This window comes from Geotrypetes seraphini, chromosome 4 (genome assembly GCF_902459505.1).
Source record: "Geotrypetes seraphini chromosome 4, aGeoSer1.1, whole genome shotgun sequence".
Classification (NCBI taxonomy): Eukaryota; Metazoa; Chordata; class Amphibia; order Gymnophiona; family Dermophiidae; genus Geotrypetes; species Geotrypetes seraphini.
This window is the reverse complement of record NC_047087.1, coordinates 294,812,083-294,827,795: the sequence shown is the minus strand read 5'-3', so window position 1 is coordinate 294,827,795 and position 15,713 is coordinate 294,812,083. Positions and strand designations below refer to the sequence as shown.

General features: G+C 43.2%; 1 protein-coding gene and 1 long non-coding RNA gene across 2 annotated transcripts in view; one reads left to right on the top strand and one right to left on the bottom strand.

Annotated features, from left to right (window-relative positions):
* Window positions 1–12,994, top strand: part of LOC117359267 — a 53,694-nt gene extending 40,700 nt beyond the window's left edge. Inside the window, exon 3 of the long non-coding RNA XR_004539195.1 lies at window positions 12,776–12,994. This is a non-coding gene — a long non-coding RNA (uncharacterized LOC117359267). The remainder of the gene's footprint in view (window positions 1–12,775) is intronic.
* Window positions 1–15,713, bottom strand: part of CNNM2 (cyclin and CBS domain divalent metal cation transport mediator 2) — a 409,496-nt gene that overhangs the window by 304,247 nt on the left and 89,536 nt on the right. The gene's annotated exons all lie outside the window — the stretch shown is intronic.

Genomic DNA, 15,713 nt, shown 5'->3' with positions numbered 1-15,713 from the left:
ATCAATCATGTCGCTCTTTTCTGAACCTTCTCGAGTATCGCCATATCCTTCTTAAGGTACGGCGACCAATATTGGATGCAGTACTCCAGATGTAGGCGCACCATCACCCAATACAACGGCAGGATAACTTCTTTCGTTCTGGTTGTAATACCTTTCTTGATAGTATCCAGCATTCTATTCGCCTTCTTAGAGGCCGCTGCACACTGCCGACGGCTTCATTGTGTTGTCCACTATTACCCCCAAGTCCTTTTCTTGGGTACTTTCACCCATTACCAGCCCTCCCATCGTTTAGCTGTACTTCGGGTTTCTGTTTCCTACATGCAAGACTTTACATTTCTCTACATTAAACTTCATCTGCCATCTCGTCACCCACTCTCCTAGTTTGTTCAGGTCCCTTTGTAAATCTTCGCAGTCCTCTTTAGTCCTAACTCCACTAAATAGTTTGGTGTCGTCTGCAAATTTTATTACTTCGCACTTCGTCCCTGTTTCTAGATCATTTATAAATACATTGAACAGCAGCGGTCCGAATACCGACCCCTGCGGAACACCACTCTTTACCCTCCTCCAGTCCGAGTAGTGGCCCTTCACTCCTATCCTTTGCTTTCTACCCGCCAAACAATTTTTCATCCATCTATGTACATCTCCTTCCACCCCATGGTTCTTCAGTTTCTGTAGTAGGCGTTCATGGGGTACTTTGTCAAAGGCTTTTTGGAAATCTAAGTATACGATGTCTATAGGGTCCCCTTTGTCCATCCGTTTGTTAATACCTTCAAAGAAGTGCAATAAGTTCGTTAGGCACAATCTTCCCTTGCAGAAGCCATGTTGGCTTGTTTTTATTAGTTTATTCCTTTCTAGATGCCCGTCGATGCTGTCTTTTATCAGGGCTTCTGCCATCTTTCCGCCATTTCCCATAACAAATTTCAAAAGGTAATAATAACAGACTTCAAAAGTTGCAAAAACAGTCAATATCCAGAAAGGGTGGGGCTCTGGATTCATCTGCTGCGTCTAAAGGAAAGAAAATTAACAGGTAAAAACATAATTTTTCCTTCCTTAGCAACAGCAGCAGATGAATCCAGAGACCAATGGGATGTAGCAAAGCAATCCTCAATCTGGGTGGGAAGCAAACACCGCCTCCGTAACAACCAAAGCACTAATCACTGCCTCCGCATATGCTCCCACATCCAACCGGTAATGCTGAGAGAAAGTATTCTTGGAAGACCAAGTAGTCGCATGACAAAACTCCTCCAAGGAAAAAACCTCTGGACTATGTCCAAGTAGCCGCCATTGCTCTGGCTGAATGGTCATGAAGTTTTTCCGCCAACCGCTTCCCTGCCATCAAGTAAGTGTAAAGAATGTCCTCCTGGACCCTTTGAGCAATGGAGGCTTTGGACGCTGCCATACGTTTGTCGCATCCCTTGAAGAATACAAAGAGGTGATCTAAACAACTAAAAGTCGTTAGAACCCTACAGATTGCGGAGAATGCTACGCACTTTTAAAAAATGCAGTGAAGAAAAGCTCACCTCCCCATTCTTCCTCCCAGGAAGAAGGAAGGAAAAGTGAGAGTGGCATAAAAGAAAGGATGACACCACCTTAGAAAGAAATTGTGGTACTGTCTGAACTGACACTCCAGAATTTGTAAATCAGAAATAAGAATCCCCGCCGTACAAGGCCTGCAACTCAGAAAACTGCCGAGCTGAAGCCATGGCCACAAGAAACACCATGTTCAATATCACAGCCTTTCAGAGTCTCAAAAGACAAGGTTGAAATGAAGCCTTCTGTAAACTGCGAAGAAGTACCTTATGACTGTACTCCAGACAGGGCTTCTTAAGAAGTATACGCATATACTGTACTCCTTTTAGGAACTGAACTAGTTGAAGCTGAGAAGTAAGCGAAGATCGAGATACCTAGCCCTTGTAACAAGCTGATTGCCACTTGAAGCTGAAGGGAATTGAACGCTAAGCCCTTGGCAATACGCTTGTGCCAAAAAAGAAAGAATATAAATCAAAGAACTCTGGAAGGGTGCCAATGTTGAGAAGTACCCAAGCAAGGGAAATCCTCCAAACGGAAGCATAAGCCACAGGTGGAGACATCTGTATCACCTGGAGAAGAGAAGAAATAACCTGCTTCACATAACTCTTACACGTCAGCCATGACTTTTCAAAAGCTAGGTCGTAATACCAAAATAGGATGAATATCCATGTTGATTGGACCCTAGGTGAATAAATCTGGAGATACCAGGAATCTCAACAGTTCGGCCGTCGAAAGACTCATCAGATCCGCATAGCACGGATGGCACAGCCAATCCGGAGATTCTCTAATTACTGTGCCCTGAAAGCGAACTTGAGATGACAAATCCATCCAATCATCAGCCAGGGGAAAACACTTAAAAAGAGAAACTAGAGGCGAGAAAGAAACAACACTGCTACCCCCTCTGATTGCCACTCCCTGCATCTACTGAAGAAGCTAGGAAGCTTTGAATTTCGAGAAGAGGCCATGAGGTCTAGTTCTAGCAGATCTCACCTGCACTCTGCCAAGCCCTGCACTACCACAACTACTCCTTTAGCAGCCCATCTTTTATTTGATTTTACCTTAAGTTTTAACGCACCTGTTATTGTATACTGCTCTGCAAGCTGTCTTCATATATTTGTATGTTGTTCTTTACTCATTTGGATGGTAGCATTCTCTCTGTATATTTTTTTATAACCTGCATTGTTCTCTGTTTCTCTCCCTAATGTACTGTTGTTTTGGTCTTAACAGGCTCCCCTGCTCTCTAAGGAGACCGCTGCCGCAAAGCGGCGGCACCAATGACTCCGCCCACAAATCTTCTCCGGTAGCTTCCCCTTTAAAATCACTTTCTTTGTGGCGCACGCTGCAAAGGATCACGCACAAGGAGCAAGACCTGCTCCTTTATGCGCTCCTTCATGCAGCTACTTCATGGTTCATTTCTAAACGCTCCCAACAAAGTTCCAAAGAACCAAACAGGTAAATTCTCACGTCTGCTTTTAACTATTCTCCTAACCTATAGTCTCTCAATCTCACTTCTTCTTTACCCACCTACCCCTCCTCTATCTACTCTTCTAAACTATAAGACTAATCTTATGGCCTCCATCCCGGTCATATGGGGCCATCGTCCCCCCCCCCCCCTGAACTCTCCCCCCAACTGTTTTAGGCAACCAAACAAGATATTATACTGCTATTCCAATTTCCTTAGATTCTACTACCCATCCCTCTTCACCACAACAATCATCCATAATTAATGTAGGTCTCCTAAATGTGCGCTCCATTAAAAACAAACACCATTTAATTCATGATTTAATTCTTCAACACAACCTTCACATTCTCTGTTTAACTGAGATCTGGCTTACCCAAGGAGAAGAGGCCTATTTGACCCAAGCCTGCCCCAACAATTATAAAGTAAGATTTCAATTTCGATCCCACAAAAAAGGAGGAGGCCTCGCAGTAATTTACCATACGACTATCAACCTCTACTCTGCTCCTCTCTCCAATTACAATAATCATCCGGTTGAAACTCTCCAATTCTCAATAAATTTAAAAAACTCCCCATCTCTTAATTTTCTCCTGATTTATCTACCCCCTCCAGTTACTAAATCTTCTCTATCTACTCTTATAACTACTATTTCCGACTTCAACATCTCCTACCCTAACCCTATCATTCTTGGGGATTTCAACATACATTTCAATCTTCCTAACCATCATAACACAGCCGAATTTCTGACTCTAATTTCTGATCTATCCCTAACCCCTCTTTTCTCCATGCCTACCCACTCTGCAGGACACACTATTGACATGATCTTTAGTCCAACAATCATTAGTCATCTTTTTCAAAACTTTCAAACACATCCTCTCCCCTGGTCTGACCACGTTCTTATTAATTTTCAAATATCTTATTTCACTCAACCCCTCCCCCCCCAACAGAACACTTATATCACCAGAAATATCAATAAAATTACTTTGCCAGATATTCAGAATTCATTCAATTTAAAACTTCAGGATCTCACGAATCTTACTATAGATGAACAATATTCGCTTTGGACCACTGCTACAAAATCTCTGATAAACCTTCTTGCTCCCCCCAAGAAAGATTATCAAAATTACAACCAAAAAAGGAACCATGGTTTAACGACAAACTTACCCTTCTCCACCGACAACTTCGTTCTACGGAGCGCAAATGGCGTATTACCCGATCAAATCATTCACTTCTATTATATAAAGAAAGGGCCACTCTATACAAAATCGCCATTCAACAAGCTAAAAAAGAATACTACTCAAAATTCATAAGCACAGCCCGTAACTCCTCCGTACTCTTTAGTATAGTTCAATCATTATCCCCTTATTCCCCCCAAAAAACCACCCCCACTTCCCACACAACCTCCAGCCTCAGAGCTTGCATTCTTTTTTGATAATAAAATCAAGGAGATCTGCTCTCACCTTGAACAATCCATTCATACCCCACCCCCCCAAGATACCCCGGTTGAATCAAATCTTCTACCTTTTAGTATTTGTACTAACTTCAAACCTCCCTCTCTGGACAATCTTTTCAAAGTTTTCCAATCTATCAACACACCAAATAACTCCACAGAGAGTATTCCCCCTATGCTTCTGAAAATTTTTTTTACCTTCTTTGGACCATTTCTCTTGGAAATGGTAACAAAATGTCTCTCAGACAATTATGTCCCTAAAGCTTGGAAAACCGCTCTCGTTCTCCAAAAATTAAAGACCCAAAACTCATATCCAACATTGTCAGCAAATTTCCATCCCATAGCCAACCTCCCTCTTATCTCTAAACTGAGAAAATTATCTATAATCAACTTGCCGAATTTATTGAAAAAACTAATGCCCTGCATCCACACCAAACCGGCTTTTGCTCTTCCTACTCTACCGAACTATCACTATTAGGTCTCATTTCAACTGTTAACTATTTCCTAGATCATCAAAAATCTGTTCTTCTTATTTCATTAGACCTGACCGCAGCTTTCGACACTATCGACCACTCTCTCCTTATCAACCGTCTCAGAGACTGTGGTCTCACAGGTTCCGCTCTTCTATGGTTTATCTCATATTTCAACGAACGAAGTTTTAGAGTTCATTCGAAGAAGGAAACCTCTCTTTCTATAGCTCAAATCTATGGTGTCCCACAGGGTTCTATTCTATCTCCCCTGCTATTCAATATCTTCTTGTCTCCCCTCCTTACTCTAGCCCAGTCTATAGGCCTCACAATCTATGCTTATGCAGATGACATTCAATTACTCCACCCAGTTGATACCTCCAATCCCACGGAAATTCAAGCAATCAATAAGAAACTAGATAAAATAAGTGACTGGCTTACGCAAATAAACTCTCCCTAAATATTAATAAATTATGTGGCCTACTTTTCCCTACTAAAAAGAATGAAACTATTATCAGAAAGATTTTCATTAAAACTCATCCTGTAAAAATGGAAACCAAAATAAAACTACTTGGGGTTACCATAGATAAGGATCTTACCTTTCATGATCAAATCAGTACAGTAGTAAAAACCTGCTTCTACAAACTTCGGCTTATACGTTCCCTATCATCTATTCTTGACACTGCAGCAATTACTACTCTAATTCATTCGCTTGTCATCTCTCATCTTGATTATTGCAACTCTCTCTACAATGGAATCCCTCAAAAAGAACTACGACGACTACAACTTATACAAAATACGGCCATAAAACACAAACAAATTAGGGAAATTTGATCATGTCACACCTCTCCTGAAAGAAGCTCATTGGCTACCCTTAACTCATCGCATCACATATAAAACAATCATGCTAGTTTTCAAAATCAATCTTACCAATCAACCTTCTTTTCTAGATAAACTTCTAATCCCTTTCTGTCCCTCACGGACCTTAGATCGGCAGATCAGAACCTGCTTTCCGTTCTCTCTATTAAGGAATTTTTTTACATCAGGAAAACCAACTTTTCTGTAGTCGCTCCTACTTTATGGAACGCATTGCCATCTCAAATCCGCCACGAGAAATCAATCGATAAATTTAAGACCAAATTAAAAACATTCTTATTTCAAGACGCGTTTTCTTGCTCTTGAATATAATCTATTCTTAAACACTCCAACCGCTTTTATGAAGTGATCCCATTCCTAATGTTTTATCCTTCCCTTTTCCATTTCCTTTTTTTTTTTTTATTCAACTTTTAACAATGTAACTTTTCCCTTCCCCGCTTTCTTCCTTACCATCACTATCTAGTATGTCCAGTTAAAGTCTGAATGTTCACAACCCCACTCCAAATATCTTATTTATTGTATTAGTTTTATCCTATCTTAATTTGTAAACCGGCTAGATTCTTGTTGATGGTCGGTATATTAAAATTTAATAAAACTTGAAAACTAAAACTTGAAACCTTTATACAAAGAGCTGGAACACCTGAACAAATAGTTTCCAATTTCCAGGATGTAAAAGATTTTACTACTACTACTACTATTTATTATTTCTAAAGCGCTGAAAGGCGTACACAGCGCTGTACATTTTAACATACAATAGACAGTCCATGCTCAGATTTTCTGGTGAGAAAGTCTATCTAAACCAGGGGTGCCCAACGCGTCGATCGCGATCGACCAGTAGCTCAGGAAGGCAACGCGAGTCGATCGCGGAGCCCATCCCGGGCTCTGTGATAGACTCGTGTTGCCGTCCTGATCTACGGGCCGATCAGCCTTCCTCTCCAGTGTTCTCCCTAGGGCCTTTTAGCTGGGCGGTCTGCCCAGCTGTCATCTGCCGCTGCTGAACATTACACCCCCCCAAAAAAAACCGGCTTGGAGATTTCAGCCCCTAGCGAACTTATGCTCCGGGCTCTAACGTGTGCGTGCCGGCTTCTTTTCTCTTCCCTCCGAAACCGGAAGTTATGTCCGGGGAGGGGGGGGGAGAAGGGAAGCCAGCACGCACATGTTGAGAGCCCTGAAGCAAGCGTTCGCTACGGGCTAATGCGGGAGACAGGTTAGTGAAGCATTTGTTCTTCTTCCTGCCGGGTCCTGCCTACTTTCTGTTTCCGCGAAGGCAGGACCCGGCAGCATTTCCCCCAATAGGTTGATCACGATCTTGGGCTGATCAGCCTTCCTTTTCCCGAAGGCAGAATTGACGTCGGGGAGAGGAATGCTGGTTGGCCGAAGCAGGGAGAGCTTGGGGCCTGTTATTGGTGGCGTTTGGGTCCTGGTCCCCGATGGTAATGGCAGTGGCAGTGGCTTGGGGAAGGGCAGGGAGAAAGAAAGAAAGAAGAGAAACAGAAAAAAATGAAAGGGAGGCAGAGAGAAAAAAAGGGCAGGGAAGAGGAAGGAAAAGTTGGGGGAAGGAATGAGGTCTGGAGGAGAGGAAGCATACAGGCTAAAAGAAGGGAAGAAAGATTGTATGCACAGTCAGAAGAAGAAAGTGCAACCAGAGACTCATGAAATCACCAGACAAGGTAGGGAAAATGATTTTATTTTAAATTTAGTGATCAAAATGTGTCTGAATTTATATCTGCTGTCTATATTTTACACTAAGGTCCCCTTTTACTAAACCGCAATAGAAGTTTTTAGCGCAGGGAGCCTATGAGTGTCTAGAGCAGCGCTGGGCATTCAGCGCAGCTCCCTGCGCTAAAAACTGCTATCGTGGTTTAGTAAAAAGGGAGGGGGGTATATCTGTCTATTTTTGTATGGTTGTTACTGAGGTTATAGTGCATAGAGTCATCTGCTTTGACCTCTTTGAAAAACCCTGGAATAGGAATGATGATTAACATTTTCTATGCGTACAGTGTGCTTTGTGTTTTTTTTTTATTTTATTGTTGGTAGATCATTTTGACTTGGTCATTTAAAAAGTAGCTCGCAAGCCCAAAAAGTGTGGGCACCCCTGATCTAAACCCTTTTCCTGTCCTGTAAAATGATGCACTTACAGAAGAGGAGGATGAGATTCCACCCAATGAAGTAGAACCATTACTTTACTCGCCAACCAAGTACTTCACGTACTTTCCTGGCTGTAGAGAAATACCACCGTCATAACCGTAAAAAACCTTTATTGTCATTCCGGAAGAATGGTCTGAAACTCCTGAAACAGTAGCCTGACCATGCTTCAGTCCAGAAGAATGAACGAGTACCGAGTCTCCTCTTAATACCAGACTCCTTGCGCTGAGGACTGAAGGCACTGAGCCCCCCCAACCCGACAGCCTGGGATGTTTGGTGAATTTGAGCCAGTCCAGCAAAGATCGAGGCATGCGTTTGAAAAAATTAATCTCGCTGAGCCACCAAATTATATTGAGTGATGCTTGAAGAGCCTACTAGATACTACAATTGGAGCCTTGAGATACCGGGAACCACTGGAACAAAAGCGATTGCTGTAGTGTTCTCATGTGAAAGCAAGCCGAAGTTCCCAGTGGAGTCACCACCATAGATCCTAGAACCTGTACAAAATCCCATAGTCTTATTCTTGGTGACTGAAGAAGGCAAACCTGAGACTGTAATCTGTCGCCCCAGTCTCTGGAAAGAAACACATTCCTCTCCTACGTGAACAACATCCCCTGATATTCCAATAATTGGTACAGGAGAAAAGAGCTCTTTGGAAATTTGAAGATTCACATCCAAAGAATTGAAAAAAAGAAGTTCAAATAAAAGAAATCACCCGTTTGTGTCTGACAAATTGACCTGGCTGGAAGACATCCGAATCAAGCAGTCGTCTAAGAAAGAAAGTACCTGAATCTCCTGTTTGTGCCTAAACGCCACTAATGCCCTAATTTTCTAAAATGTTCATGGAGCCGTGGCTAGACCAAATGGCATCTGCCAAAACTGATAGCGCTGCTCAATGAGAGCTAAGCGAAGATAGTGCAAATTCGATGACCATAGGGAAATTGTAAATATTCTCACAGTTTTTCTCCGGAAATGTCTAACTCTGAGAAACTAATTTACCAGAATGAGATCCAGCCCCCATCTGACCAATTACCCCATCTTAGGCACTATGAAGTAAATGGAATAACTTCCCTTAGTTCCAGAAGAACTAAAACTAATGACCCGCGTACCAGTAACACTTAAAAGGGATCTCACACGAACGTAACCTTTGGAAACTCAATACATGGTCACTCCAAGAAAGAATCTGAAATGGGAGGAGGATTCAAAGTTGCAAGCATCCTGAAAAATGCCCAAAGCCCCCTGACCTGACATCATAGTGTCTCCCCCCTCACGAGAAAGCATAAAGAGTTACCAGAGGAAGTGAAGATCCCTTCAGAATGAAAAGCAGACAGTTGGGGAATGGCTGGACAAGAGCTGTAAATTCTGGAAGAGGACAGGAACTTTCCCACAAAAAATCCAGCTTTGCGATGTAAGATGGAGTATGTTGGAATTCTGAAAACAATACTAATTCCATGTAATGTTAGCCACAAACTTACTGCCTTTAAAGTGAAGACGTACTAGACGTAATCTAGAAGCTGCATTGACCGCCCCATGGGAAACAATCTGCACCCTAATTGTTATCAGATAAAGCTCACATCCCTAAAAAGAGCTTCAGGGATGATTCCAACAGCTACATAGCATTTGCTACTCTGTGGGTTTGGGAGAATAGGTAACTTGTCCCTGGTTAGAAGGAGCCACACAGCTCTTCCTGCCAGTTTAAGGGACTGTCTAGCAGGTGCCATGAGAAGATGGCAACCTGAGAAATCTGTGCAAGAAGCTTTGAAACTTGCAGTCCCTGGCACACTAGAAATAGAAAAGACAGTTCAGAAATCAATTCTATAGTGCTACCAGACACACACAGCACTTTAGTGCTACCAGACACACAAAGCACTGCACAGAGGCACAAAGGATAAGAAAACCTCTAAACCAACATAGACTCACCCTTCAGAGACACCGAGAGAGACAAGAAGATACCCGTTTGAAATACAGGGTACTCTAATGCTGCTAACATCACTGTGCAGCAATTTGCCTTCTGCCGACCCATAACGGCAAAAAAACCGAGCTGAGCACAGGGCAGAATCTCTTTCTTAAGCACCGTGAGGCATAACAGTACAGTCGCAATTAAAGTAGTTAAGTCTTTTCAAGCAGAGAGAGTGGGGAAACACACACACCGCATATATCAACGCAACAGTGGCAAAAGCTGTTGAAACACTCCTGACACATAGAACCCCGAAAACAGGGAAGCTGCGGAATAGTGACCTAAGTCAGCTGCAAAATAAACTCCGTGAACGCTGCGGTGCTCCCACTAGCGCCGAAGACCCAAGCGCGTGCCTATTTCATGCTGAAATGAGCTGGTTCTATCAACAATGCATTAAAAACCTACCCAGAGCCAACCATTAAAATATTTTTCCCACTGTCATGGTATAAAATGCTTAAAATGAAAAATTGGAGAGAAATAAATGAATGCTGCTTCAGTCTCAACTTAGGAAAATAAGCACATGCCTCTTGCGCTCAGTCAGGAACCGGCTATGTGAAGAACACACCCGGAGCCGTCCAAATATTTACCTCCACCCAGCCGCGGGAACTGCCAAGCAGAGTCCGCCTCGGGGAGAAATCCCACTACCGCTGTGGCGCTGCTGCCAGAGTATGAAAACAAGCGCGCGCCTACAACACGCGGGAAGGCACTAGTCAACAGAGCTCTATCCATACACCCGAAGCCCTTTACTGAATAAACTTCATACAAATGTAAATTTACTTGTCAGTCACTAAACCATTTCCACAACTCTACAAAATATAGCGTTTGATAAAAAACATATTCCTTCTGTAGACACACACCTAAGCCACAGCTCCACCACAACCAGAAACCAGTAAAGAAGTTCAAATAAAACATATACTCACAACTTTGTTGATAGTGCCAGGAGATGCTGGTTGCTCAGCACTATGAGGGCAAAATTGTTTAATAGTCACTATGGTCTCTCTTTTTTTTTTTTTTTTTTTTTAATTAAGGGAAAGAAGAAAAATATATAGAGACCCAGTCAGACCCTCTATCACTGGAGGGAGGGTGAGACAGGGACCTGGGGGGGCTAAACCGGCACCGTTCAGCCGGACACCCCTGTCTCACTGAAGAGAAACCTCAACAGGAGAATAAAATTGCCATCTCACTGAAGAGAAACCTCAACAGGAGAAAATAACTATCCAGTCACAGCCAGAATCCAGGAGCTAGTTTAATAGCGACCATCACCTGCTGGGAGATAGAGAATACTGAAGATGCAGGAGGTGTGCCAGCCAATAGGACCACCTGTTAATCAGTTTCTCTATCTCCACCTGCTGGTAGATGTGTGCTATCCCATTGGTCTCTGGATTCATCTGCTGCTGTTGCTAAGGAAGGATAGGATTTGATCAGGGCTGTGGAGTCGGAGTTGGAGACATTTTGGGTACCTAGAGTCGGAATCATGGGTACCAGAAACTGAGGAGTCGGAGTTGAAAGATATATCTACCGACTCCACAGCCCTGGATTTGATACCACATTCTTGTGAATCCCATCAAAAGTGGTTTGCATATTATATACAAGTACTTATTTTGTACTCAGGGCAATAGAGGGTTAAGTGATTTGCTCAGAGTCACAAGTGCAATGGGAACTGAACCCAGGTCCCCTGGTTCTCTAGCCACTGCCCTAACCATTAAGCTACTCCTCCACGTCAAGGCAAGCAGCAACTGGGTTCTCTAACTATGCCTCAAGAAGAGAGTATATTGGTACATACTTTAAACTAAAGGGGTCCTCATATCCAGGTCCTTGAGGTTCAGAACCCAGCCTGGTTTTTAGGATTTCCATAATGAATATGTATGAGATTATTTGCATGTAATGCAAGCAGTGAATGCAAATAGATCTCATACATATTCATTGTGGAAATCCTGAAAACCAGGCTGGGTTGTAGAACTCAAAGACTGGATTTGCCAATCCCTTCTTTAAATTGTTTCTAGACCAGGGGTAGGCAATTCTGGTCCTCGAGAGCCACAGGCAGGTCAGGTTTTCAGGATATCCACAATTAATATGTATGAGATGGATTTGCATGCACTGCCTCCTTGAGATGCAAATCTATCTCATGCATATTTATTGTGGATATCCTGAAAACCTGACCCGCCTGTGGCTCTTGAGGACCAGAATTGTCTACCCCTGTTCTAGACTGAAGACCTCAAAAGGGCCCACCACCTGCAGCTGTGTGAGGCAGACTAGCAGAATTAGATAAGCATCAACCTGAAACAGCAGACTGAATCTAAGTCAGTTCCAAGAGGTATCACCTTCATTTCCTTATCTGTGTATTTTATTATAGAGCCACTCCTGCCCATCTCTGTGAAAGGTAGTTTCCCTCTATGCCCATCTACTGGGATGATGCTTCCTTTCAAGACCACGAGAATGGGAAAGAAAGAGGATCATAAGAATTCAAGTGAAAGGAATGTTTTCTAAATACACATAGCAGAACATGTAGTCTTTGTGAAAGCTGGTACTTACTGTAGCAGTCACTCATAGGCATCGGAACGGGGGAGGCCATAGGGGGTCATGGCCTCCCCAAAAATGTTGGTGCCCTCCCACCCATTTCCTGGGGTTGTACTTCAAATCTTCAAGGCAGCCACCATGTAGCATCAATGAGCAGGCCTGCCCCGGAACCCTTCATTCTACTTCTGGGGGCAGGCCTGCTTATTGATGCTCCCCATTACATATGGAGTTTGAATCTAAGCTCAGAGCACCTGAACATACTTCTTTCTTGCCTCTAGCCTTCCACTAGGACAACCCATGCTTTGAAGAACTCACTCATGCCATTAAACTGATGATTCCAGGGCATCACTTGTTCACTTCTGTATCTTTCACAGGCACCACCAGCTACTCAGAGGAGGAAGAGCAGCAAGCCTGCCAGCACCTTTTCCAGGCACCAGACCTCATGATACCTGCTATCCAGTAAGGACAGGAGAGAACTCAGTGTGAGATGAAGGCAACAGTCCAGCTTGTGTAGTTATTTTGTGAGCTCAGGGAACTGTCTCTAAAATGCCCTAAGAGACTGTCAAGTATTCATTACCTGGAAGCTGTTATAATCAGAGGTATGAAGCTCTTGTTTTGTGCTCACAAGGTATTTTCCACTCCGGAAAAGCAAATTAGATGTCTATGATTAGATAATAAAGGCACTTATTTACAACACTTATGCAATGTTGCTTCTGTTTCTGAATATTTGGTACTCTGCCTCCTGAAATTCTAGTCCAGCATCTCGCATACACCGGCTCAGCACAGCAGGATCTCAGTGCACCAGCAGGGGGCAACAGCATGTAAATATGCACATACTTGAGTATATGCTAGTACTGTATTCTAAACATTTGCACATATAAAAGTTAGCATCTAATTTATAGAATTGCTCAAATAATGAAAGGGCGCATACCTGAGGAAGTCCAAGTCCTATGAAGGCACAGATATCCTTAATTTTTTCTCCTATTGCTTCTTTATTTTCCCGACGCATTGTGACTGTTAATTTAGGTCCCCTTTTACGAAGCTGCGTTAGGCTTTATCACTGGGCCACGGCGGTTTTAGCTCCGATGCTCATAGAATTCCTATGAACATTGGAGCTAATACCATCGCTGCCAGCGATAAAAAAAGCTTAACACGGCTTCATAAAAAGGAGGGTCAACTTCAATATATTTTATCCCACTCCATGCCAATAAAGCAGAATTGAAACAGGCCCATCATCAATCACAATTCTCTGTGATTTGTACATAAGCAGTTCACAATTACAGTGTTACTCAAAAAATAAATCTCTCACCCTTGTACGTTTTTCTTCTTTCTAAAAAAAAGAAATACAGATAATGCCCAAAGCTGGCAGTGTCTAAAGTCCATTCTCGAAAAATATTTAGTTTTTTTCGAGAGTTGTCTAACTGTATGTCCAGCTGTTTGATTACCCAGACCGCTAAGTCGTCTATCTTTATACCCCATTCTCGTCCAAGTCAAAGACGCCTAGAAAATGACCTTTTGGATGTGGGAAGGGCCAGCAAAGTAATGGCCTGGACACCTAACCATGGCAACAGAGTAGTGGAGCACCTTACACTGCTGTGAACTTCACAAAAAAGGTGCCACATAAACATCTCACCATAACTCTCTAATAGGTCATGGTGAGCCCCCCAAAACCTACTAGCCCCACCTGTCTACCACCCCAATAGTCCTCACGGCTGCAGGTGGCACCTATATGGCAGTACAGTAGAGTTAGGGGGTGCACATGTTCCACCATAAATGTAGTGATTAGAGTGGCTTATGGGCCTGAGTCCTCCTCTCTAAGGTTCACTAGCCCACCCCCCACACTACTTAAGCCACCTCTACTAGGCTTTACTATGCCAGGTGCTGATGTTTTGGAGGCAGGTATGTACGCTTTTATTCCAATTTTTATGGTGTTGTGGGAGATGGGTCAGTGATCACTGGGGCAGTATGTGGGGGTCTGTATTTTGTGTCTGCAGTGCTTATCTCAGGGGTGTCAAAGTCCCTCCTCGAGGGCCGGAATCCAGTCGGGTTTTCTGGATTTCCCCAATGAATATGCATTGAAAGCAGTGCATGCAAATAGATCTCATGCAGATTCATTGGGGAAATCCTGAAAACCCGACTGGATTCTGGCCCTCGAGGACCGACTTTGACACCTGTGGCTTATCTAGTCACTTTGGATAATACCTTTTTTGGCAGTTAGACTTGGTTTTACATTGCCTAAGTCACAACATACAAGTTCCGTCCAGGCAGGCCTTGTTAAACTTTCAGTTATACTTGCAGTACAACTAAGTTTAGATCAGCCTATGTCCCGCCCAAATCCCACCCTCACCACTCCTCCTAAAACGCCCCTTTTAGCTCTGGTCGTACAGCAGCACTGAAAAGGCCTAAGTCATTTTTAGATATGTCTAAACCCGGTTTGATTATCGGTACTTGGACAACTTGTCTTACTGATCATCCAAGTGCCGATTTAGGCTGGTTTTTAGACGTATTTCCATTTCAATTATGAGCCCCAGTGTGTAGATCAGTGAAACAAACTCCGAAATTAATGCAATATAATGGATGTCTTAACATTTAGCACGCACCAAATCGGTTAGCACACCTTAATAAAAGGACTCCTATATTTTTTTATCTTCTAGAACAATTGAGGGTCTTTCTAACAGTCTTAATAATGTAATTGTTGAGATTATGTGATTAATATGATGTATTGGGTATCTCACTAGAAGCCTTTTTCTTTTTTCTTCTTATAATTGCTCCTTTAAGAGGACTGTCTTCCCCTCCTTATTCTTTTGAGGTCTAAAAAAGGGATTTGAAGGGGCCATAGGTGTCTGAGCCAATCAGGGCCTTAGGCCCCTCTCTGTGCATCCCAGGATGCACCAGGAAGGTGAAGGCCTGCCATTTTGGAGTGGCAGGCCTGTGAGCAGGAGGGACTGTTTTGAGGTAAGTTTTGAGGTCATAAGTGGGAAGTTCAGGGGAGCCAGGAGCATCCCAACTGCCAATTTTTTTTTTTTTTTTTTAGGAAGGAGAGTGGGTACGGGGAGGGATCAGTTCAGTTCGGGGGGGTCCTGGCAGGGGGGGGGGTCTTCGTGGTGACAGGAGGAAGTAGGCATTCCTCCTGCCAATTTCTATTGAAGTGCGGGAGAATGGGCAGTCCAGCTGGCACAGGGAGGTTCACAGTGGCAGAAGGGAGTGTGCATCCCTCTTGCCTCTATTTTGGTACTGGGGTCTTTGGGGGGAGAGGTTATCGGGGGCGGTGGCTCAGTTTCTTTTTTTTTTAATGGGGACAGATATTGTGCA